We start from the raw sequence: 26,882 nt of genomic DNA on the forward strand, positions 1-26,882 counted from the left end.
ATGGTATACTTACTGCAACTGGAAATGTATCAAGTTAGCTTTGCTTTAGAACGATTATATTCCATTTTAGATTGACATTTACCCTTGGAATAATGGCAATGACAACAATAAATGACACGTTCAGCTGAAATATAGAGTGAGAAAAGCTGTAAACTGGAATAGTCTGAGACATCCACATGAAGGAATAATACTCATTTCCTTTGCCATCTGTTGCTGAGCTAGTAGTGACTGGGGAGAAAAAGACAGCCGTGAAGCATAATGAAACTATTGCGCTTTTTTTCTAAGTTACAGAATTACTAGTATATTTCCCTTTTCTTGCCAAAGTAAACACTGGTTATGTCATTTCAGCGATGACACCTTTGTTTCTACTATGGATCTCAATTTTTCTGTATTTACTGTATCACTTTTAATTTAAAGGGGAAGTTAACCTTCACTTACATTTTAGTATATTATAGAGTGGGCTGAATATAACAAACAATCTTCATTTGTATTTGTTTATTTTTAATGACAGGTATGGAACCTGTTATCCTGTTAGTGTTTTCCAGAAAAGGAATCTTTCTGAAATTTGGATCGCCATACGTTTTATTAAAGGTCTAATTTAAGAGGTATGTTAATTTTTCTGATGTAATTGTACTCACAATTTGAATGGGCGGTATTTATGAAAACAGTCGAACGTCTAAAATTTGATCGAACAGGAACAACCTGAAAATTCAAGTAAAATTTGAATCAAGTTTTCCGCGGAAAAAAAAATGTCAAGGTGGCTATTAACATAATGGTTCAACGGACCTCTGCCATTGACTTCTATGTGAACTCGGCAGGTTTTAGTTGACAAAGTATCGAATTAGAGTTGTTTCCAGGGTCTAGGTGTGCTAAATCTCACATTCAAATTCGAATTGATGGTTTTAAACTGGAGTTTTGACAAAAAAAACATTCGAATTTACCATTAAAATCTTAGTAAATCTGCCCCTAAGTCTACATCAAAACCTTAAAAGTCTACTAAAATAAGGATTTGTTATATCTTAGTTTGGATAAAGTATAAGGCACTGTTTTATAATTACAGAGATTTTTTTTAAAATTATTTGGATAAATTGGAGTCTATGGATGGTGGACTTTCTGAATATGGGAGCTTTCTTTATAATGGGTTTCCTGATAACAGAGCCCATACCTGTATTTGCTTTATGACTCTGCTCTTTCTAAAATGTAGTTAAAAATGGCATCTGGTTGTTTGGTGTCACTAACCCCCCCCCCCCCCGCCCGGGTTTAAAAACTGATGCACTGTGCCAGTTAACTTTCACTGCTTACCTTTCTATAAAGAACCTTTATGTATCTACGTACCTGACTTCCAGACTAGTGTCTACTTGGGGCAGTGGCAAATGCACTAAGCCTACATCCACCCATCGGTGCACATACATGGTGCATTTGGCACAAAACTGCATACTTTTGTGTATTCATGCTAAAATCCATTCTGTGTGTCAACGCCTCATTTGACGTTAACTTCAAGCCTATTAATTTACTGGTTAGGTTAGAATAATATAACTGAATAAAGTACCTGTAAATGAAAAAATTCAGTAAAAAAAAAAAAGTATTTTATATACAGTATACATATTCTTTGTAGTATAACTCTTTGTAGTATGTTTGATATAATACAAAGGGAGGAATAACAAAATACCAGCCTGAGATAATGATACCATGAGTAAGCTGACTTAAGCTTGTGTTAATTAGTCAATGTATTTCCACAGTGGCTGATTAACCTGTTATATAAATAAATTATGATGATATTATGATGATGATATTATTCATAGTCCTCAAGAGGGGGCATATATATATATATATATATATATATATATATATATATATATATATATATATATATATATATATATATATATACACAGTACATATATATAAAAGAAGACCAACTTTAGGCACCTCATATGGATGTATTACGTTACCTGTAGTTGAATTTACATTGTAATATACATGTAGCACAACACAGTTGTAAAGGGTGTTAATCTGGTTTAAATCTGGCCAAACATTTGCTTATGGTGGTTATAGCTTAGTAGTGAAAGCTGCCTGTGCAGATTTCCAAATTAGGAAATCTGGGCAGGGCTTTAAAATGGGGCTGTGAGACTGAGAGAAAATCCCTGAAGAGCATTTTCCAGCAATAATGGCAAACTGCAGCATGTAGCAACCATAATGTTCCAAACACCCCCATGCCATGCCAAATCCTGGGCATCGCAGTACTGGGGCGTCTCCTGAACAAAGATTTTTTGTGAAGCAGTATTCAGTTGTATAAAATAAATCAAATGTGAAAAACTGTCTGTTCAAAAATTTGGGTACCCTTGTAATTTTGCTAATTGGAATGCATGTAGCTGTATTGTATTGTAGCTGCTCAATACTGATTACTGGCAACACCAAATTGGTTGGATTAGCCATGAACTTCATAGGCAAGTGTGTCCAATCATGAGAAAAGGTATTTAAGGTGGCCAATTACAAGTTGTGTTTCTGTTTGAATCTCCTCTGAAGAGTGACAGCATGGGATCCTCAAAGCAACTCTAAAAAGATCTGAAAACAAAGATTGTTCAGTATCATGGTTTAGGGGAAGGCTACAAAAAGAGGTTTAAACTGTCAGTTTCAACTGTAAGGAATGTAATCAGGAAATGGAAGGCCACAGGCACAGTTGGTGTAAAACCCAGGTCTGGCAGGCCAAGAAAAATACAGGAGCGGCATATATGGAGGATTGTGAGAATGGTTACAGACACCCCCAAATATCACCTCCAAAGACCTGCAAGAACATCTTGCTGCAGATGGTGTATCTGGACATCGTTCTACAATTCCGCACAATTTGCACAGAACATCTGTATGCAGGGTCATGAGAAAGAAGCCCTTTCTGCACTCACACCACAAACAGAGTCGCTTGTTGTATCCAAAAGCTCATTTAGACAAGTCACAGTCATTTTGGAACAAAGTGCTTTGGACTGATGAGACAAAAATTTAGTTATTTGGTCATAACAAAAAGCATTTTGCATGGCGGAAGAAGAACACCGCATTCCAAGAAAAACACCTGCTACCTACTGCCAAATTTGGTGGAGGTTCCATCATGCTGTGGAGCTGTGTGGCTAGTTCAGGGACTAGGGCAACGCAATATCAACAAATTCTTCAGGATAATGTTCAAGCATCAGTCACAAAGTTGAAGTTCCGCAGGGGTTGGATATTCAAATAAGACAAGGACCCTAAACACACTTGGAAATCTACAAAGGCATTTATGCAGAGAAAGAAGTACAATATTCTGGAATGGCCGTCGGAGTCCCCCGACTCGAATATCATGGAAAATCTATGTGATGATTTGAAGCAGGTTGTCCGGCAGCCATCAAATTAACTGAACTGGAGAGATTTTGTATGGACGAATGGTCAAAAATACTGCCATCCAGAACCCAGACACTCATCAAAGTCTATAGGAGGCGTCTAGAGGCTGTTACATTTGCAAAATGAGGCTCAACTAAGTAATGATGTAATATCTCTGTTGGAATGCCCAAATTTATGCACCTGTCTAATTTTATTATGATGCATATTGCATATTTTCTGTTAATCCAATAAACTTTGTCACTGCTGAAATACTACTGTTTCCATAAGGCATGTTATATATTAAAAGAAAGTTGCTACTTTGAAATCAGAGCACAAGTCACATGACTGGGGGCAGCTGGGAAACTGACAATATGTCTAGCCCCATGTCAGATTTCAAAATTGAATATTACAAAATCTGTTTTGAAAAATGAATTTCAGTGCAGAATTCTGCTGGAGCAGCACTGTTAACTGATGCATGTTTTCCCATGACAGTATCCCTTTAAACATGTTCCTTTAAGGCATGCTGCATGTTCTCTACATGTGGCTTATGTTAAAATGCAGCTATTATCTCACTTGATGAATGAAGTAGCTAGAAATGCTACTGATTGTAAAAAAGAACAAAATCAAATCAAATGTTCAAGTAAAGAAGCATCTCACATGATCTTCACATTACACCAAATGTGTATGGTATGTTAAAACAAGGAAATAGTTCATTTATCCTTGTAATGTAATTTTTTTCTTGTATATTTTGTAACAACATAAGCCTTCTGTAACCGGGTTGCTCTTCCTAAATGCTGCTGTATTATAACCGCCAACAAACTCCAACATATTATCAAGGGAGCATAGATGTCATCCAGAAACATGAGGGATGGATTCTTAAACAACACTGTTTAATAAATCCTCAGCTGAATCAACCAGAATTAGGTCAGTTATCTTGCTTTTATTTAGAATAGTGAGCTTATGGTGAATTGCAGATACAGTGAAATCCAACATCATGAAGACAAAGAGATTTGTAGCTGCATAGGTTAAGATGTGCCTTTATACTCTTTTATTGTTTCTTTTTCAGTTTGTGGAATTCCCTGCAGTTGAATATGAATATGCAGGGCCGCCATCAGGGGGGCACAGGGGGGACAGTTGTCCCGTGCCACGCAGGGTTTTGTGTCTAAGGGGGGCCCAGCCATGCTTCACTTACTTGATTAGCCGGGCCCCCCTGCTTTCAGCATGCTGCCAGCTTCAGAATATAAGACAGCAGCTAATCAAGTACATGAGCATGGCCGGGCCCCCCTTAGACACAAAACCTTGGCAAGCAATTTTTTTTAATTTTTTGGGGGGCCTAGCCACCAAGTTTTTTTTAACTTAAAGGAGGCCACCAATGGCTTTTTATAACTTGTAGGTGGGGGGCCCAGTACATCAATTTTATTTACTTGCAGGGGGGCCCCTGATCACCAATGGCTTTTTATAACTTGTGGGTGGGGCCCAAGCCATTTTTTTTTAACTTTTAGGGGGGCCCTGATCACTAATGGCTTTTTATAACTTATGGGGTCCTGATCACCAGTGGATTTTAATAACTTTTGGGGGGTCCTCGCCACCAATAGAAGTATGTGCCATTGGGTAATCATAAATAGAAAATTGCCATTTTAAATAATAAGAGCCGCTTCCTGTGATCCTAGGATTCACGGTGCACACAAACAAACCAAACATGTTAGGTTCTTTCTTTTGCTTCCTCCCCACAAAATGGGGGTTCAAGGCAAGAGATGTAAAAGGGCAATATTTACTTATGTATATAAATATACCGATTTGGTGAGATTCTTTAATACATTCCTTTAAGTATTCATTTTGAGGGGTATAGTTTTCCTTTAAGTTGTAGTTCAGTAAGAAATTGTTCTGCCTAAAAATCCATACTATTGACTTATTTAAAGGCTCCAGGATTTAAAAACTTGTTTACATAGAGCAGGGAACAGTGGCGTAACTACAAAGGAAGCAGACCTGCCAGGGGAATAGGGGGGGGCCCGGGCCATGGTGTCTGCTTCCTATATAGCTAAAAAGAATACCTTCCCCAGCCACTCTCCTACCTATGGGCAGGGAAAGGGGGACTCAGGGGGCAGGAGTCTTGAGTGGAGTGGGTCAACATAGGACAAGGAGTGGGCAGCAGAGGTGTGTAGGAATCACCTTTGGCCAGGCCCTTCCAAAGGGCTGGCACACACTAGTTATGCTGCTGGCTGGGAAGGATGCAAGTGCAAAAAATAAGCACATGCCAAAATTTTTATTTTGCACTTTGCATCCTGCCCTGCACCTACCAGCCATAGGTACAGAACTCTGCAGAAGTGATGAGCGAATCTGTCCCATTTCAGTGAAAACATTTGGCAAAACTACGAGAAAATTCATGAAACGGGAAAATTCACGAAAGTCACTGCAACTTTTTTAGTCACTCTGACAATTTTGTGGCAAAATACATTAGACTCTATGAGCAACATTTTTGTCTACCGTGCAACATTTTGCAACATGGCGAAGAAATGCGCTCATCACTACGCTGCAGCTATTTTTGACACAAATGCCTTCCTTTGTGCTCTTGCACTTGCGTCAGGGATTTGGTAAATTAGATCCATACTGTGGTGACTGGTGTGTTAGAGTAAAAAAAGCTCTTTAATAAGAGACACTGCAGAGATCATAATTATTAGACATTCTTGAACAACCACTGTAAACATGAACACATGGGGGCAAATTCACTAAGAATCGAAGTTGCGCCAGGCGCAACTTCGCCGCTCTTCGCCGCACTTCGCCAGGCGAATTTTCGCCAGCGCTCCGCAAATTCACTAAAATGCGAAGTTGCGCACAGGGGTAGCGTAAGTTTGCGAAGTTGCGCTAGCGTTGATTCGCTATATAAAGCGAAGTTGCGCTAGCGAAGGCTAATTTGCATACGGCGCAAAATTCAAATTTCAATGGAGGAACACGTATCTGCACTACAAATGCCTAGAAAACCTTCAAATCAGCCAATAAAAATTTTATTTTGCCCTACACATGTGCCCACTGTCTAGCTAAGTTGCCATGAGTCAGGAAATGTAGGGGGGAGGAAGGGGAGCCCCAAAAAATTTTCGATCTTTTTCAGCCTATCAGCCATCATGTAGAAAACCCGCCAGCGTTTTTTGGGACCATTAAGTGGATATGTCCAGCAACATGAGGAATGTTTTTTTCAAGCCTCACAGAGTAATATTGTTCCATCCATTTCTGTAAAAATGTTAAATGTTCATTTTAATATGCTTTAGCAGCTTAACACTGGGTGGAGTAATAACAAAGGTTATGGACACAGGTAAGTGGAGGGACGAGAACAGAGAGGAATAAAGCTGAGTTCTACAGTCTGCTGCATTCTTCTAGTTCTGCTACACCCTCTACTTGATCATCATACACTACACATAGAGGCTTATTCTTTAAAGGTCAGATTTTAATGGTTTTACATACCCCCAACATTTGAAAAACGGAAAGAGGGACAAAAAGTTGTGGCGTGTGCAGCACGGTAAACAAAAATTGACAAAACTGATATTTAACATGCCCATTTTACAAAACTTGACAGGTTATGAAAGTTTGAACTTATTTCTGCGAGTTTTACGACTGTTTTATGTGATATAACAGTTTTGTAATTTTTTTAAGCTGCAAATCGGTTTTCCCGAAGAGACTTGCTTATCTTAAATAGTTACAATGATTATCTTAAATAGTTACAATTGTATCTTTGCTTATCTTAAAAAAGTATCGCTGCTCAGTGTTCTGGCCTCTCTGCCAAAAAGCCTCTTATCTTAATTAAGTTTCATGAGCTTCAAATCTTTTTCTGGCCTCAGTGCGGGAGATCAAATAGAAACTTTGAATATTTTACCCGGGACTGAGGCCTGAGCTGTAAAAATCAGGACTGCCCAGCAGAAAATGGGACAGTTGAGAAGTATGGTTTTAGAGGTTTTGGAAACCATTATTAAACTCACAAACTCTAAAACCACAATTGTCATTGAATATATTAAAAGATCTGAAAATAAAAAGTGCGGACAAAAAAAAGAACTGAACAATGTGGTAAGAAATCAGAATTTCATGAAAACCTCTAAAAATTCCAGTTTTTCTTACAATTTCTAATCAGAAAATCCTTTAAAAGTCCAATTTGATTAAAATCGGTCCAATAAGATCAGCACAAGAGAGGGGAGCGAACCATTGGGGAGTTTTAGGGAAGATGTATCCCCAATTAAATCAATGAACAAATTCCTCCTGACCTATGACCAATTACTTCATTTACTTAGGGTCAAAGAAAGGGTCAAATAATAAGTCCTGTGTCTGTCACTTTTAAAGGGACAAATGTCAAGACCTCTTCTTCTTTGATCTTAAGAGCAACTAAAGTGTCTGTATGAAAAATAGTGGCCTATTTATCATACTGTGTAAAACAATTATCGCCAGAAAAATGGTGTGAAAAGCTGTGTAAAATAAATGGTGGATTTACTTAGGTGCGTGTTTTAATTTACACTGCCCAACAAGTTATGCCTGGGAAGGCTGTCTGCTTTTTCCTGTTTATCAGAAGGTCCCTATTCAAATAGTTGTTGATATTGGAATGTAAATGTAATCAAAATAGTTAAATGTAACAATAATAAAACTACCTGCATAGTGTGACTTGACAGAGTGGGAACAGTTTGATTACTTTTTCTCTGATTTTGCAAAAAGTTCTTTAGCTTCGCTTCAGACATATTGGATTTTTCAGATCTGAGGTAGAGAAAAGGATGTTGAGATTTTCATATAAATTGTCATCATCTTTGTAAATTTAAGTAAACTGGAAAAAAATACCCTTGAATACAAATGTGTTGAAAATTATACATATTTATCACAAGTGAAGTTTTATAAACAGAAGTTGGAAATACCGAAGTAATGCTTTTGAAAGACATTTCAAATTCTACAGTTTGAAAAAAACGGCCTGCCTTCCTAAATTATGGATTACATTATTCTAAGGCAGTTAATGGCCCCAAAAAAGAACGATAGGATGTTTATTAAAAATATGTTGTTCAGGTCTGCATAACATTCATCCATGTCCTGTGTTATTTGTATGAACTCTTATACTTGGTTCTCTAAAAGGAACCCTGTAGAGTTAAAGGACTAGTAACATCAAAAGGTGAAAAAAATCAATTTAGGAGTCCATCTGGTAACTACAAATAAACAGTATGTTAATAACAGATGTCCTCTTTTATTTTGAAAAAAGTTTTTATTCCATAGTTCTTTAGAATTCCATGAATAGCAATTAGCCGCTGTTTATCTTCTTCTGTAAGGATGAAACCCATTGTAGTCTACAGAGCTTATCTATTACCTGCTATATAAGGGCAGAGACACATGAATATTCAGGGAGATTTAGTCGTCCGGTGACAAATCACCCCGAATTGCCTTCCCTGCCGGCTAGAATCTAAATGGCAATGGGAGCGCTTCATTTTCCGAAGTTGCCCGAAGTTGCCTAACAAGGAAACTTTGGGTGACTTCGGAAAACAAAGCGATCCGAGTGCCATACCACCGGCGATTTAGATTCAAGCTGACAGGAAGGCTTTTCGTGGAGATTAGTCGCCCGAAGAAGAGGTGATTTGTCGCTGGGCGACTAAATCTCCCTGAATCTTCGTTTGTGTCTCGGCCCTAAATCTGTGCCTTATTCAACTTGAAACTCTGCCACCCATGGCTATACAGCACCTTATTTATATACCCCATATTAGTGTTTTTGGAACAAACATGACATTTTTACCAGTGCATGTTTACAATACACTATATTTAAATACATATAAAACACTTTCATTTTTGATCTTTAATGGCCCAGAAATACAATAAATGGGAGTACAGAAATTTGATGAACAGCACCATACAATCTGGATCTTGAAAAAGGGCATGTTGCAGCCTGAAATGTTGCTTGTTTTGTCCTGGGATTAGCCACAATGGAATAAAGGCTTTTTAACAGATTTGTGAATTGTATGGTGCTGTTCATCAAATTCATGTGGAAGATTGAGATACATAGTCACTTAAAGAACTTGCAACCATTTGCAAAATTGGGGTGAGGAAGAGTGCTGATCCGGAGTTCTGCTTTGTCAATAAATGGATGTACCATAAAAACATTTATACATAGTAAGTTGAAAAATTGGCATCATTTATAAAAGACAACATTATTTTTAATTAAAAAAAATAACTCCAATTGTTGAATTTGGTCAAAATCTGGATACATTTTATTCTGAATCCTGTTCAATTTTGGTGTTAATGGTCCTTTAAGAAATCATACCTCTTATTTGTGAAAACACTCCGTCAGCATTATTTCCAAATATTATTTACAAGACATTTTTGTTAAAACGTTTTTGCCTTAGAAAAATGCAGCTGGAGGAAGGTGCTAAACTGTATGAAAGAGCGCCAGATTAATTTAACCCCTAAACTCTTGCAATGACTGGAGCATATTAAAAACATATGTTTTGGTTACTAACATGCTCCCCTCTCTACTTTACTTTTAACCCATGTCATTGTTTTAGTTGATAGATGATAAAGGGTTGAAAAATCATATCCATTATTAAAGGGCATGTAACAAAAAATCAAAGGGGTTTATAAGCATTTAAGTATAATGTGCTGTTACCCTTCAATGGTAAAATGTGTATGTTTGCTTCAGAAACAGGTTATATAAATAAGCTATTATGGAGAAATGTAGGCTGCCATTTCATATTTACCATATAGGCACTCAAGGGCCTGTGCCTTGAGCTGCAGCTTTAGGGGGTGTCCCTCAGATGCCTATATGGTGAATAGAATGTTTGTGTAGAAAAAAAAACCCTCTTCCCCACAAAATGTGGGGGCAGAGGTCGGGGGGGGGGGTACCTGATGCGTGTCACGGGTGGGGGTGGAAGTGACATCACTTCCAATGATGGAACTGCGCATGCGCCAAAGGGTGCAGTGATGTCCGGTGCCTAGTGCAGCAGTGCAGATATGCTGTTTAGAATACAATTGTTTAAAGGGATACTGTCATGGGAATTTTTTTTTTTTCAAAATGAATCAGTTAATAGAGCTGCTCCAGCAGAATTCTGCACTGAAGTCCATTTCTCAAAAGAGCAAACAGATTTTTTTATATTCAATTTTGAAATCTGACATGGGGCTAGACATTTTGTCAATTTCCCAGCTGCCCCTGGTCATGTGAGGTCATGTGACTTGTGCCTGCACTTCAGGAGAGAAATGCTTTCTGGCAGGCTGCTGTTTTTCCTTCTCAATGTAACTGAATGTGTCTCAGTGAGACATGGGTTTTTACTATTGAGTGTTGTTGTTAGATCTACCAGGGAGCTGTTATCTTGTGTTAGGGAGCTGCTATCTGGTTACCTTCCCATTGTTCTGCTGTTTGGCTGCTGGGGGGGGAAAAGGGAGGGGGTGATAATCACTCCAACTTGCAGTACAGCAGTAAAGAGTGATTGAAGTTTATCAGAGCACAAGTCACATGACATGGGGCAGCTGGGAAATTGGGAAATTGACAAAATGTCTAGCCCCATGTCAGATTTCAAAATTGAATATAAAAAAATCTGTTTGCTCTTTTGAGAAATGGATTTCAGTGCAGAATTCTGCTGGAGCAGCACTATTAACTGATTCATTTTGAAAAAAATGTTTTTTCCCATGACAGTATCCCTTTAAGGACTAAAGTAGAGAATATATCACTGTGCTAGTTTTGTACAAACCAATATAAGCTTTCAATAAAAGCAAAATATTTTCAGTTTATAATGGTAATTACTCTTAAAGGGAATATCCACCTTTTTGTTAAAATGCATTTATCAAGTACCTTTTTCCAAAACAAGTATTTTGATAATAGGGATCAATCACTAGTTTTCTTTATATTTTAAAGAAAAACTGGGGCTTACCTGATGTTGGGTTATGCAGAGTCTGAGTGGAGGGGTTGGGTTGCAGACCCTTGCCTCCACTACTTTGCAGAGATTGGCAGCGGGCAGCACCAGTACTGTGTATTTTCCAGTCCCTTCCTTCTTCATTTTCATAGCATGAATAGTATTGCCAGCCTATTGGATTCTATTCTATTCTAGGAGGAGGCAAAGCTTGTTCTGCTTTGTGCACAACTGAAGTCAAGAACTGCGAGCCAACTTAATTTTTTAAATAGGCAGCAAATTTGTGATTCCACAAGTCCTTATGGCCTTACCCTAGGACAGCACTGTATTAATGACTGGCATCGGTATGGAGGCTTGTAGGCTGTATGGCAGGCAGTAAGGACAGGATTTTTTTTATCAGGCCCAAATTGTGCCCCTTAATGTTCCTGTATTTTCTTTAAGAGTCTCTGTAGAGTCCCCCATTAAATCTACCTTTAATGTTTTAATTATTTTTTACATGCTCAATGGAAGTATAGCAAGATCTATATTTAATATTTCCCATGCAAGCATTTCCTAACTTCTGTAAAGGTTTTACTGTTCTACTTGCATAGTCTGTCACAGTCACAATGAACTAGTTCATATGATTTTGTGGGACTTTGTGTGGAGTAGTGCCTCCGGGGAAAAAGTATCACTACATAGTAACATAGTAAGTAAGGTTGAAAAAAGACACGCGTCCATCAAGTTGGGCCTTTTAGTTTTTTTTATTAATCTGCCTAACTGCTAGTTGATCCAGAGGAAGGCAAAAAAAAAAAAAAACAACTGAAGCCTCTCCAATTTGCCTCAGAGGGGGAAAATTCCTTCCTGACTCCGAAATCGGACTAGTCCCTGGATTTACTTGTACTATGAGCTATCTCCCATAACCCTGTATTCCCTCACTTGCTAAAAAGCTATCCAACCCCTTCTTAAATCTAATGTATCCGTACAACTGATTCAGGGAGAGAATTCCACATCTTCACAGCTCTCACTGTAAAAAACCCCTTCCGAATATTTAGGCGGAACCTCTTTTCTTCTAATCGTAATGGGTGACCTTGTGTCAGCTGGAAAGATCTACTGGTAAATAAAGCATTAGAGAGATTATTATATGATCTCCTTATATATTTATACATAGTTATCATATCTCCCCTTAAGCGCCTCTTCTCCAGCGTGAACATCCCCAATTTGGCCAGTCTTTCCTCATAGCTAAGATTTTCCATACCTTTTACCAGCTTAGTTGCCCTTCTCTGTACCCTCTCTAATACAATAATATCCTGTTTGAGTGATGGAGACCAAAACTGTACAGCATATTCTAGATGGGGCCTTACAAGTGCTCTACAGTGGAAGAATGACCCCCCTCCTCCCGTGACTCTATACCCCTTTTAATACAGCTCAAGACCTTATTTGCCCCTGATGCTGCTGACTGGCATTGCTTGCTACAGCCAAGTTTATCATCTACAAGGACTCCAAGGTCCTTTTCCTTAATGGATTTGCCTAGTGCAGTCCCATTAAGGGTATAAGTGGCTTGGATATACTAACATCCCAGGTGCATGACTTTACATTTATCAACATTGAATCTCATTTGCCACTTAGCTGCCCAGATTGCCAGTTTGTCAAGATTGTGTTGCAAGGATGCCACATCTTGGATGGAATTAATTGGGCTGCATAGTTGTGTGTCATCTGCAAACACTGATACATTACTGACAATACCCTCCCCTAAGTCATTAATAAACAAAAGTGGATCCAATACCGAGCCCTGAGGGACCCCACTCAGAACCTTACTCCAAGTAGAGAATGTACCATTAACAACCACCCTCTGTACCCGATCCTGTAGCCAGTCTCCTATCCATGTGTAAACGAAAAAGCCCAACAGACCTTAGTATAGAAAGCAGTCGTTTGTGGGGCACAGTATCAAACGCTTTGGCAAAATCCAAATAGATCACATCTACTGCCCCCCCACTGTCCAGCATCTTACTTACCTCATCATCACTAGTGGCACAGGTTCAACTCCTAAAGGGGCCAGATACTTACAAGGTGTAGCTCAGTCCTAAAGATGAAAAAGAATAATAAAAAAGATGTTTTCTGTTCAATAGGGGGCTTTAAATATTCCAGTACAGGTAAGGGACATATTATCCAGAATGCTGAGGACCTGGCATTTTCTGAATAACGGATTGTTCCATAACTTGGATCTTCATGCCTTAAATCTACTAGATAATCCTTTAAACATTACAATAAACTCAATAGACTGTGTTTGCCTACAATAAGGATTAATATATTAGTTTGGATTAAGTACAAGGTACTATTTTATTATCACAGAGAAAAAAGTAGTTTTTACAAATTTAGATTATTTAGATAAAATGGAATCTATGGGAGGTGGTCTTCCCGTAATTCTGAGCTTTCCAGATAACGGATCCCTTACCTGTAGTGGGGTACTAAATTTTTTCAACTTTTCACAACACCTGGGATGGATTTGTGTGCTTATTTACCAACGTGCTTCCTGCCAGTTCCTATCCTTCTGATCTTTGATATGTCCAACTTGCTTCTCACTAAATTTAATCCTCATGTGGCCCTGGCAAAAAGGTTGATCTGGCAAACATAATGTATACATGTGAAGGTTCCATTACGTTTGTCCATGTTGAACATGATTTTTAGGAACAGTATTAGTTGAAGAAACAGAATAACAAACGGTACTATTACTTAGCTGGGGGAAGAAATTTTCCTGTACCCCTCACTTCCTGTTCTCTTGGGCAGTTCCAGCATCCTGAGCAGGACATAGGGGGAATACTCCTTTCCTTAAAAGAAACAGATGTTGCTACATCTTATATCATATTTTATACCATATTTTCTACTATATATATATATACTGTATATATTTTGTACAGGACTCCAGGGGTGGGTCCTGGACAGCAGGTATATTTCCCCTTTATTCAGGTACCTGGAGTGCAGGAGTTAAGAGAGCCCTGAGAGTTCAGGAAGGGGGTTGGTAGACACACGTGAGGTCTGCAAGGGAGAAGTGTGTTTGGAAACTGCTCTCCTGACTGGGAATCAAACGCTCTGTAAGGCTAGGTGAGCCTGATCCCTGAATGGGAATATGAACTGTTTTCTTTCAATTCTGATGTGCATGAAAGTGATTGTTACTTTATGCTGAAGACTATGTTTAAGTTGACTTACTTTACCTGCTGAGGATACAGCTTGTTTACGTTGTTAATGCTACCTGCTGAAGATACAGTTTGTTTGTTTGAATAAGGAATAAAAAGACATTTATTCTACTACTGTGTTGTGGCCGTAGTGCATGGGCGATCCCACTCCCCCCTGAACTTTACAATATATATATATATATATATATATATATATATATATATATATATATATATATATATATATATATATGTATGTCTTTGTGTTACATCATTCCTTTTTTTTTCAGATAATGGCGCTATATTTTTTTAAAGAATTAGTGGCCCTTTTGCCGATTAGAAAGAAAGAGCATTCCTTCTTGTTGAAAGAGTCTACATTATTAGGATCAGAAACATGTGAATCTGGTTTGTGGTCATTTCAGCAAATTGTGTTTAGTGATTTCTCAGATAACAGAGCTTCATATTTCTGTGGAATTCCCATTTGCTGGGGAACTGCTGCTGCTCTCCTGATTGATATACGAGGGCAATGGCACATTTCCATTTGACATTCTCTTTACCTCAGTTTTCTTTTTAAACGTCTGCTCCAAGTTCCTTCTTCCCCCCCCCCTTGTGTTTGGAAGAAAGAAAGAAATAAAAGGAAAGAAATGTGACGGAGCATTGCCTGGATATTCCAACTTCTTGCTTTGCACAGCTTAACATGGAAATGGAAACTTTTGGTGCACACTTCTGAGGTAGGTGGCAGAGAGAATTTCATACACTGGCAGTAGCAGAGAGTTAAAGTTGTACAACAGCTGGGTACAGCTGGGGAGAAACAAATTCCAGTTCATTGCAATGGTATCAGTCTGCTTAGTAAGAGATTTCTACTTATTTGTTTTTTTTTTTTCCTTTAGTATCAAACAAAGTCCTATAGGAATATTCAGTGATTAGTAATGTATGAATTGTATTCTGATATATATATCTGATATATATTCTGACAATATTTTCTGCAAAACAGAGCTGATTATGTACATGGGTTTGTGTGTGCTGGTTAAATGCTTTGGCTTCTTCTAACTGTTTAGCATTTATCTGCTTGAAACCTGGTGGGTGTTTAAATAAATGGCCCCTAAAGGAGTTAACTGTTAAAACTACAAGCTGACTGGGGTCCTGCTCATCTGCCTGAATATCTGGGATGACACAAACAATAGGCAACACTTTATTTCAAGCTTTGTGTGTCACATTGAACGGCACCACTTTTAATTTATACAATAATATTTATATTAATATTAAGGAAGCTTGTCATGGATTCATCCGCACTGGTTATGGATTAGAAGAGATTTCACATATGTCTGTGATTGGCTGCTGGCTAGGAGGACATCTACAGTGTTTGTCTTGGCAGTACCTCAGAGGAGTATATTTAGTAGTGGTCTTTAGTTCATGCAGCACAGCAAATGCTGAAGTGTGAAGTGGCCAGTCGGTGCATTTCAGATAAGGATGCTGAATTCCAGGTATTAGACCGTCCGTGCAAGGAGGATGCATAGTATGGGAGCCATCTGAATTCTAATTCTCTTTCCTAGTATGTCACAAACGTGATACATTGTGTAGGATGAGGAAACAGCATTCTAATTAAAATACAACTGGACCAAGTATGGAAACACAAAATCATTTTAGAAAACTTTCTTAAAAAAAAACAAATGAAGGTAAGATAATGCTAATGTTGTACTTTTGTTTAGAATAATGCAAAATGCTAAAAGGAATTGTTTTACAAATGCCTTCATAATTTAAAGAATCAAGCAGTAATGTTAATTTAAGCTTAAAATCTATATGTTTTGTGAAATTAATAATTTGTTGATGAGTTGTGCTAAATTTAGCTTGATTTGACCATTAATATACATAATGTATTGGTTTTAGCAGAGCTTAACATATTGATAAGATTTTGTGTGCTTATCTAAATGGTCCATAAAAATAATCCTGGCTGTGACCTGTGTCATTAAGAAGAATTCCAATATGTTACCGCATATCCTGGACATGTCCTGATTAATATATATACAGTATACCACTATAAATTTATAGGCATAAGTCTAATGATGTGGATCCGTTTAGGCTTTATGAGTCATGCATTTTTCAGGCATCATGCAATAACAGTGTACAATTTTCATAGTATAAATTGTAATGGATTTTGTGCAGTGCTCAGACTGACTGTAAAATATATAGCATAATTCATAGTTAAAAGCAAATTTAAAAAAATCTTATATATATATATATATTATAAATATAGTTTTCATATGTCAGTCTAAAAATATCTGTTATATGCTGCTTTGAATTCAATTGTCTTTAGAATTACAGACAAAGGCATTAGCAAAAAAACACTGGCACTGTTGGCAATAAATACTTCTGACTTTCCATTGGATGCATAAATTCTGATAATACCAAGATAAAAGACCAGCTGTAGATAGATTATTCCTGCCTCCCTGTGGGTGAGCAGCTCTCCTGGATTTTCCACAGATCTCCAAATGAGTGTTGTCAGAGCTCCCTGTCTGGTCTGATTCTGATCAGCTGTTATTTCCTTTTTATGTGTGTGAGTGTGTGGAACATATTAACATTTCTGTATAAACATGTGCTATGTTTGGAATCCCTCTCATGCCCCACCTCTAACTTATCAGAACAATAAAGAAAGGTTATGAGCCCTGTGAGCAGCTGTCTGTCTGTACGTGCTCGACATTGAACTGTTTCGCTAATGGGCAGCACTTCAATCGCTTTCATTTTAGCTGTATATTTAATAAGCCTACATGGTTTGTCTCGTTCCCCACTTACTTGTATATGCTGCCTAAGTAGAATTAAAGGGAAAGTGATAAACATGACTACAAATTCTGTTTAAATATTTAATGGAACAAAGGTTCAGGTTCACTTTGACCTATATATAAATAAGACTGGAGGGTGTGTATGCGGGTCCACGTCAGTAACATTAAGTCTAAAATCTTCCAGTTGTTATCACGCCACTCTTTATCAACTACCAACAGCTTTCTGGATGTAATTCAACACCAAATTGTAACCCTCATCTACACATTCTCAAAACTTTATGATGAGGTATACACGTCTCGTAGTAGTTTCAGGGAGATTGATTTAGCTTTCATTCTGTGCTGATGAAGGTCCACCCTGAAACAATTATCTAAAGGTAAAATAAAATTAGGAGTCATGTCATGTGATTTATGGTTTCCTTCTGCTATTACCAGAACTAAAGCTGCTCCCCTCCAATACCTTGCAGTAACATTTTCCTTTAAAGTAAGACTATAATGTCCTTACTTCACATTTGCAGTCATGATGCTTTCATTCGCTAACAAGGTCTGACACTGAGTGGAGCAAAGTGTGTAGCAATGTAAAAAAACTAGAGAGTATATAATAAAATCACAGCAGTAGCTTAATCCCGTTGGCAATGCAATTACATTTCTAAGTAAATGAACATGTCGTTGCATTTTGTAGATTGTAAATTTCAGTCATGAAAGATTTCAAAGTAGAGCTTACTGCAGATGTTTCAGATTTGGGGGATCGATGCAACTGGAAACCTGTGGGCTTCGCATCGCCTTACAAAGTAAATGAGAACAACTGTGTTATTCATCTGGCAAAAGGGCATGAAATTTGAAATATTGTTTCATACCTAGGGTAGATCATGCTGATATGTGTTGCAAGGAACAAGGCAATTTGCAAGCAAGTATACACTTTTGCTATTAGTATTGTGGTTCATTTGAAACTTTTATTTGCTGCCTTATTAAATTGTATGGTTTTTATAGCTTTACATACAATCATTGTCTCTTTAAACCTTGAGTAAATTTTTACCTATTTTCTATATGTCAGTTTTATAACATCCAATAATAATTTTATATATTAATGGTATATATATTGTCCAGTTCTGTTTTACTGTGTTTGTGAAAGAGGTATATTCATATTTTGTACATTTGCTTGAATAACAATACTTGGCACCAAGTTTCCCCATGTTCTACCCCAAAGGAGCACATTAGTAAAGTTAGCCCATTTTTCACCATGTGGCCTGTACCCACAGCACTGCACCAAACTGCTGAAAACAGATGAAACTCTGAATGTCGGGTCTCATCTGGGTTTAGTTCAGTGTGATGGCTACAGGTATCACAGGGAAGAGATTACTGATTAAACGTGTGCATTAGCATGTGGTTGAACTCATGAAAAGCCACCTCATGGGAATCAACAACCATGTGAGAAGGTACCTATTCTATAAAAGTTGCTACTGGCAACCAATTAGCAGGTAACATTTACTGCTCACCTGTAATTTATTACATAAACTAGTAACCAGAAACATACTTTGGAAAATCATAAACCGTTCCTGTTACAGTTGGAATAAGGACGAGCCTACTTGTGCTATACAGATTGTGGATAGTTTCTAAGCCTGATACTTTTCATGAGCTGTAACAAATTTCATCTCCTTGTGCAAACGTATCCTGAAAATGTCTTAGCAGTTCATAAATCAAACTTTTTTTTGCTAAAACCTAATTTCTGCTCCAGATATGTCCTCCTCCACATCAGTAACATTCAGCCTGAGCACCAGTTCTGCACCTGGACCATCGTTCAGCCCACACACAAACTATGGTATTCACTTCATTAGCAATGCAGTGCCAACATACACCAAAGGTCAATTATCTGCATGAATTTCCAGCTGCTGCTGAATTGTAACCCCCCCAGCATCATCAGGACAGGATGATGTAGATTGTTTTCCAGTGATGGCTGGGGAACTACAGGTTGAGTCTCTCTACTATATATCATGCCGCTTCTACATATCCTATGCAGTGGTCTTTGATCAGTTGGTTTTATTCTTGTTACTATGCATATAAATTATGAGTATTTTACTGAATAGCTATTTTGATTTACATAGGTTAAATTCCACCACTAAAATAATATACTTTTTGCACCAAAGCATGGATTTTAATGTAGCATAACATTTGCTGAAATAAAGCCAGGTTCAATTACAAAAGCCCTGCTTAGAAAATGTAACTTAGAATAGGAGGCATACTTCTTCTTCTGTATCTATGTACATTTACAATTCATTTTGTACTTGAAATCAGCTCTTGACTCCATCTACTAGTTATCAACCACTGAATACTAATAAATACTTACGAGGCACGCAAACTAACAGAAACACATAAATGTATTTGACTGGTAGTTTCTTAAATTGCAACTCAACCGTGTTAACATATTTGTCAGGCTTGTATATTAAGTTTCCATATAGCCATAGCTAAAGGTAGCTTTCTTTAAACAGTTTAAAAGTGAGGCTAAATGTGCTAACCAAACAACATATGTTTGTGAATTGCACACAATGTATTTAGTGGTACAGATGATTATTTTCATTACTTCAGGAAGTTAGGTCTTATAATGAGCCCATTAGTTTGTTAAGCCAGTTTTGTGGTGGAGCCAGGAGCAAAACAGACTGCCTAGGACCACTTTATTTGTATACAGTATGCCTCTGCAGCCTATGGTTCATTTAGCTGTTGAAAATGTGTACCTCCCGCCTACAATACTTCTTTAATAATATGGCATTGCAGAATGGGCAGCATTCACATAAACGTGTTATTTTATAGTCTGCATCAGTTCTCTTAACTCTTTGCAACAAGTAGCAGTTATTGGTCTCCTGTTTGAAAGCATATTCAATTTTTTTGGTTTACTAGACCTGGACACTATGCCCTTTTATTAAATTGTGATGCTGTATCAATTTTGCCATAATTCCACTATTTTCAATTGCTATGCCTACTATCTGGCACTCTTCCTATTTTAAGAAAGGGCGGAAATCCCCCCCCCCAAACACTGATCCTTGTGATATTACTATTATTTCTTTTTCTACTAACAAAATTATTAGGATAGGTTACACAGCTAATTTGCAAATGCTATGCGGTCTTTGTTCTTTTATCCTGCACTGTGACTGTGAAGTCTGCATACGTCTAGGAGTTAGCCACCACTGTCCTATTTCAATAAATTAAGGGGAAGTGCAGATGATAAACCTTTCTTGAGTTACCAACTACAGATGCTATGATAAACAGGTCATGCTCCCCAGTGTGTAATGGTCTGCTTCGTTAAATAATAATAGCTGATTTAATCAAAATGACTTCCTCTGTGACCCATGTATTTAAATGTGATATAATGGCAATATGTGCCAAAAAGGGAAAATATGACTTACAAATATAAATAATAATAAATTAAGATTAGCACAGTTTTAGACACAGAATGCCACTTACCCCCTGCTATGCACATAGAGCTCAGGAGCATTGTAGTCTACCAGAAACAGTATAGCTTATTATCTTGAGGGACCTTTATGGACTCCCTGTTAGGGATGGGCGAATTTTTTCGCCTTGTTTCACCACAGAAATGATGCCCATAGACTTGTATTGTGTAGCTTCCTAGACTTTATAGTCTCATAGGAATAATATATTCCATAACTCTTTACCCTGTATTTATATTTGAATGTGGCGCCTCTGTTCCATGAATACCTGGCAGGGCATCTACATTAATTTTCAATTCAACTGTCTAAAAGTACAGGATGCAAACATAGCATTCCTAAACTAGAGGCTTTTTCCCCCACAAAATCTTGAATCTTCATCAGACACATCTGTAACTAACAATAAAATGTTAGCACCCTGTGTATTAAAGTTTGCCCAGGTGCAGTAGCTGAAAGCAACCAGTCATTGCTACCTGGTGATTAGTTGTGCCTTTTCTTACATAATGCAGCTTACTGTATGCACCAGTTGCAGATTATCTGTGCAGCCCCTCTTTGCTGAATTGACTTTATATTGTAGAAGTAATCCCATCAAGACATTCTATGAGTTTACCTGGGGGCCCTCTGTCTTGAGCACCTAAAAAGCAGACGTGAAGGAAGCTCACACATAGTTGAGATCTGAGGCTGTAGTACACAATAAACAGGCAGCCTACAGCCTCCCTGTATATATCCCACACCTTATAAGGCACTCCTGGAGGTCTAGTTAGGAGACATTTTAGATACTATGGAATTAAGCTTCTTGGGGGAATAGGGAATAGCAATGCAAAGTGAATCAAGCTATTTTTCCTAGTGCATATTTCTCAAATAAATAAAATAATGTTGATTTTTTTTAATGGTTCAATGTTTTATTTAACATTGTTAACCTACATTTTCACAGTCCAGTGTTTAATTTAACCATGTTTGTAATGACTTTACTGTGCAAAATGTATGTATGTATGCTGTCTCTAAATATGCTTCAAGGAGCTAGCTCATGATAAATGTTGTTATGTGGTAGGTGATCCCTCTGCAGTGATCTCAAAACTAGTTCCACTTCTTAACTGGTGCTAAAATACTGGTCCATAAAAATTAGTACATGTTAGGTGGCAAAAATAGCACTTGAACTCTCTTGAACCCTTGGTCAAATCCAGAGTAACATGCTTTATTCACTTGTCCTACAGTTCCACTGAGGCTTATTAGTGTCCTTAAAGGAAAACTATACCCCCCAAACAATGTATGTCTCTATTAAAAGATACTGAGTAAAACAGCTCATGTGTAAAACCCTGCTTCATGGAAATGAACCATTATCATAATAATATACTTTTTTAGTAGTATGTGCCATTGGGTAATCATAAATAGAAAATTGCCATTTTAAAAAATAAGGGCCGCCCCCTGGGATCGTAAGATTCACTGTGCACACATACAAACCACATGTTAGGTCACATGAGCCAATTAACAGACAGAGTTCTGCCTTTTGCTTCCTCACTTCTTCCTGTTACAGTTAGTGTTGAAGTATTTCTGGTCAGGTGATCTCTGAGGCAGCACAGATAGAGTCACGAAATGGTGGCTCAAGGCAAGAGATGTAAAAGGGCAAGATTTATGTAAATATATATTTCAGTTTGGTAAGATTCTTTTATATGTCATTCAATTTGATATTAACTATCTGTTGCTTAAGTATTCATTTTGGGGGTATAGTTTTCCTTTAATTTATTATAGAAGGTACAGTTCTTAACTACTTTTGAGCCTGTAGTTACATCTATGTATATCTAATATTACATACATGTTTAACCAGCAAAGATCTACAGAGTTTCCAAGTCTTTGCTTTTTAACTAAAGTTACCAGTCCGATATTGCGAAAGGTTTAACTCTTAACTTGCTAATTTATTTGTAGAGGGCACATTGAAAGACACAAAAATGCAAGAATGCAACATATCTAAATTCCTATTTAAAATCCCAGAAAAGTCAGATAATGTAAAATAATCCCCCCAAACCGTAATAGTTTTAGAAATCTACTCTTTACTATCTATATTTGTAGAGAGACCACCTTGCAAGTTGATGGATAGATCTGATTGTGTTTGAATTAAATACAATCATCTCAGACCAGAATAATTATCTGGTAGCCTTTATATACGTTGTACAGGCACCTTAAATAAGTGAAGTACCCATGTCTTAAGGCAGTGCTCTCCAAAAGGAACATTTTGGGCTACATTCCAGACATAAAAATGTTATGACCATAGCCTTTAATGAAGCAATGACTGCAAGTCGTCAGTCCTTCCCTTGCATTATAAACTATTATTCTCTGCCTGCGTAGATTGGCTCCATCTCTTATGAGATGAACTATAATTTCAATAGAAATAGTGAAGACAATATAGTTAGTCCAGCAGGTGGCACTAACCACTTATGTTGATCCGTAGGGTATTTTCCCTGGAATATTCTAGAGCAGGAAGTCCAAGTTTTAGGGTGCCTCTAACGTATATGGAAGAAGGGAAGCCTAAACTTCTATTTGGCCTAACAACATCTAAAGGCAGGACCAGTGTTTGAATTGGGGTGGAAAAAAAAAGTGGAGGAATGCTATGCGCTCCATGCTAATCACGTTGTGCCAAGAGTAGCCCCCACCCACACTGTATAAGCTACACCCTTTGTTATAATAAGCCTCTTCCACCAACAAGCTCTTGTTTTGCCAACTATAAAGCAAGGATTCCATCTACGAAACAGTTTCATGCCCAGCATACATAGATTTACCAATGTATGTGGCCTGTAGGGACCCTAAAACAAAAATAGTGCATATGAATTTTCTCTGCTTCTGCAAACAGGGTCTATGTCTGAGTATTATGTGTCAAAAGATTAACAGTAACTAGAACAGTTTTCTTTTTTTTTTTTTTGGAAAGAGCACATTCTACTGCAGGAGTGTGGTACTAGCCTTATAATATGCCGGAAGCACTGCGTGTCATTGTTTACCTGTACGCAGACTACAGCAGTAATGTAATTATCAACCGGGAATTTCATATTAATAGTGAGCAGTCTTCATTACTCATCTAGCATTGTAGCATATAATGCTCTCTACAACAGACATGTTTTAAAAAAAAAGTGAGTGGAAGGGGATCCCAGGCTTAAGTCTCTAATGATGCCGCATTGTGGAGGGGAGTGGATAGTAGCCTTCAGTAAAGAAGTGCCTGTGGTAAGCATTTAACCTTGGTAAAACTTGGGTGAGGAACCCATAACCAAGGGCTACAGCTCACTCTAGAAATAAGAAGCAGGCTTAGAGTAGGTAGTAGAGCAGCTAGAGGATCTACCAATAAAAGCAAATGGTTAATACAATTAGTATTCCACTCAAGCATAGTGACTCAAAGCAAGTGTTTTAATGGATAACTGTCTAGATACGCTTAGGTGAAATGGGTTTATCACTTATCTGTTCTCTCAAGACAGTTCATTTTGCTCTTAAATGTCATCCCTTTACTATACATTGAACTAATGTTCTCAGCAAAAGCTGCTATGAAAGAGATATTTCTGTTCCTGCACTTGATAACATTCAGTCTGGTTATTCTTTCTTTTTGACAGTGTGAATAACTGTTTTGTGGAAAATAGTCTAACAGGAAAATGATTTAACATTACTGTGATGTTATTAGAACAAGATAAAGACTTTGCTATTTTTGATTATGGGAAGCAATGGAATAGCTTGGTCATAGATACTGATAAACATAAGTATTTTTGCAATGCAAAATGCAAGAAAATATATATTTAATTTTAGAGAACATCTGTGCCTGTAGTGTGGCTCATTATTTAAGGTTTGAACAGTGCAAAGCCAAAGAGGAGCCAAAGAAAACCGAAAATGCAGAAGATGGTGCCCTGAAGCTCCACTGAGCTACTCTGTATGGAGAAGTGAGTTCGACATTTGAGGACACCTTTTGCACTAATGCACTATACAGGGAGGAAGCAAGGAGAGGGGACTATAGAGGGCTAGTGGATGGAGCTTTTCTCATTTGGGGGTTTAGCTCTCCTTTAAGCCATGCTTTAATACCTCCTGTTTAAAGAGGGTTCTCGCTATATGTCTTAGATTGAGAAGGGCTCTCCGGCTCCTTTTAGCCTTACTCGCCCTAACTATAAGGTTTCCTTTGCTTCAATGCTCTCCAGGTCTTACTCCATCAGAACCCATCTTCTAAAATCTTTTCCTGATGAAATCAAAGGATATTGAAGAGGATGTATGCATGTTGGGATTTGGCTTTAAATTATTAGGCTCTGACCATAATTCCATGAGTGAAGGTTGAAACCTATTATTTTTAGTTTTAAGGCAATGCTATGGGGCAGATTTATTAAGGGTCAAATTAAAGATTCAAATTCAAATTTTTTTATGGTCAAAACTTACAAATTCAAATTGTGAATTATCCAAACTCGATTTGAGTTTTAATTTGAATTTCGAGATTTATCATACTCATAATCGAACTCAAATTCGACTATTTGCCACCTAAAACCTGCCGAGTTCATGTATAAGTCAATGGGAGACGTCCTGGGACCAATTTGGACATGTTAGTAGCCTTCCTGATATTCTAGTTTTTTTCGGAGAAAAAACTCGAATCGTGTTTAGTCGAATTCAATTCAAATTCGATTCGATTTTTCAAGTCGGTAAAGTTTGTCCGAGTTCTAGATATTTGATTTTCTTATGAATAACCCCCCAGTCGAATTTAGAGTATATTAAAATTTAATAGTATTTTAAAAAACTCACATGAATTCGAAATTCGACCTTTAATAAATGTGCCTCTATGTGTGTAGCATGAAACACGTGGATACCTTCTGCTTTAGGTTTTTAACAGAGCTATACTGTATATAATTATTTTTACAGAACAAATGAAGCAGTACCTGCCAGGCAAGTAAAGTGGCCGAATTCATGCCTTCTACAAGCCTTCTTAAGCCGTATCTTTGAAACTAAGCTTTTTTCAGGTATATACTATGTATTGTATCCTATATACTAGTCCACTTTAACGGCAAGGCTTATATATATATATATATATATTAAAAGTGTCACACTTAGGACATACTACTTATTAATGTGTAAATTTAAATATTTGCGTAATAAGTTATGCCATTTTACATGGATTCTATATAAACTTTGAAGTACAGCAGCAATTTGATAGTAAATTACATTTAAAGGTGACACACATGCACCCAGCATTAGTTGGATATTCTTGATTTGCACTGGTGCTCCGTCACAGGCAACAACAGGGTTAACTTCAATATATTAAATTGGCAAATCAAGAAAACAGCAAAAAGCAGAATAACTGCTATTCAGTCTTTATTGTGCATTCCACACGACATGTTTCGGGCAGCAAGGGCCCTTTCTCAAGTGTGTACAAGCCAAAGTGAAAAAGTGCTTTATAGTGTCATACAGGAAGTCCCACCCCTCCATCAAAAAAATCTTTTGAACCACAGTTAACCCTTACCACTGGGAGGTACAATAATCAATTACATAAGAACACAAGTAGTGTATAATATAAGAATAAATAGATATAAGATATTTAAAAGTCCAGGATATCGTAAAAATTTGTGTAGCTGTGCAAATTCCAGATTCAATCCGTAGTGTCAAAACTCCATAACCATTAAAATGCGGTCGTCTGAAACAATTTCCTCATGAAATAGTTGAGACAAACTACACATAAATAAATATAAAAACAATTACTTGTTAATTACTTGTTGCAAGTATCGGCTAAGGGTAAGACCTTTTGTATCAATAGTTATTAATGTATAGGCAGTTGAAACAAGGTAACCTTTAGGTAGGCTCTTTTTGAGCAGTTCCTACAAGTAATTTGGTTATTGTTTTTATATTTATGTGCAGTTTGTCTCAACTATTTCATGAGGAAATTGCTTCAGACGACCGCATTTTAATGGTTATGGAGTTTTGAATCGGGAATTTGCACAGCTACACAAATTTTTATGATATCCTGGACTTTTAAATATCTTATATCTATTTATTCTTATATTATACACTACTTGTGTTCTTATGTAATTGATTATTGTACCTCCCAGTGGTAAGGGTTAACTGTGGTTCAAAAGATTTTTTTGATGGAGGGGTGGGACTTCCTGTATGACACTATAAAGCACTTTTTCACTTTGGCTTGTACACACTTGAGAAAGGGCCCTTGCTGCCCGAAACATGTCATGTGGAATGCACAATAAAGACTGAATAGCAGGTATTCTGCTTTTTGCTGTTTTCTTGATTTGCCAATTTAATATATTGAATTTGATAGTAACGATGTCTCCTGCAATATCCACCTTTGTATCTGCCTGTTACCTATCCCAGGGGAAA

At 37.4% G+C, this 26,882-nt stretch overlaps 1 protein-coding gene across 2 annotated transcripts in view; it reads left to right on the forward strand.

Annotated features, from left to right (window-relative positions):
• The first annotated feature begins 480 nt into the window (after positions 1-480).
• ndp.S (Norrie disease (pseudoglioma) S homeolog) overlaps positions 481-26,882 on the forward strand; it is a 66,866-nt gene continuing 40,464 nt past the window's right edge. The window contains exon 1 of one of the 2 annotated variants that reach the window (XM_041582942.1): positions 481-605. The gene's annotated coding sequence lies outside the window, so the exon portion shown is untranslated. Of the gene's footprint in view, positions 606-14,796; positions 15,073-26,882 lie in introns of those variants that run through there. The other variant, XM_018247968.2, reaches the window with a different exon arrangement.

The sequence above is a fragment of the Xenopus laevis genome, chromosome 2S (genome assembly GCF_017654675.1).
Source record: "Xenopus laevis strain J_2021 chromosome 2S, Xenopus_laevis_v10.1, whole genome shotgun sequence".
Classification (NCBI taxonomy): domain Eukaryota; kingdom Metazoa; phylum Chordata; class Amphibia; order Anura; family Pipidae; genus Xenopus; species Xenopus laevis.